Here is a 229-nt window from a genome sequence, read left to right as displayed (position 1 = left end):
GCACGGGGCTAATTCTGCCACTTTTTCGGCGGGGCGAGGGAACACCAGCACCCCCTAAACTTGGCACACAGCTCCCCGTGTCGGAGGGAGACTGGCACAAAAAGCCCCAAAGGCATCACCTCCCCCTGGATCAGCTCAAGACGGCAGATCCTGCTGGGACAAGTTGAAACCCAGTCCCTCGAAAAGTTCCCGCTGCAGTTGTGGGGCCGGAGGCTACACAGGGAAACGT

At 59.8% G+C, this 229-nt stretch overlaps 1 protein-coding gene across 1 annotated transcript in view; it reads right to left on the bottom strand.

The window, feature by feature from the left end:
- TNKS1BP1 (tankyrase 1 binding protein 1, 182kDa) overlaps positions 1 to 229 on the bottom strand; it is a gene marked incomplete at both ends in the record, with an annotated part of 3,460 nt that overhangs the window by 1,030 nt on the left and 2,201 nt on the right. The window lies entirely within an intron of this gene.

The sequence above is a fragment of the Fulmarus glacialis genome, unplaced genomic scaffold, assembly GCF_000690835.1.
Source record: "Fulmarus glacialis isolate BGI_N327 unplaced genomic scaffold, ASM69083v1 scaffold21465, whole genome shotgun sequence".
Classification (NCBI taxonomy): Eukaryota; Metazoa; Chordata; class Aves; order Procellariiformes; family Procellariidae; genus Fulmarus; species Fulmarus glacialis.
The sequence above is the reverse complement of the archived record's forward strand: the minus strand, read 5'-3'. Positions and strand labels throughout refer to the sequence as shown.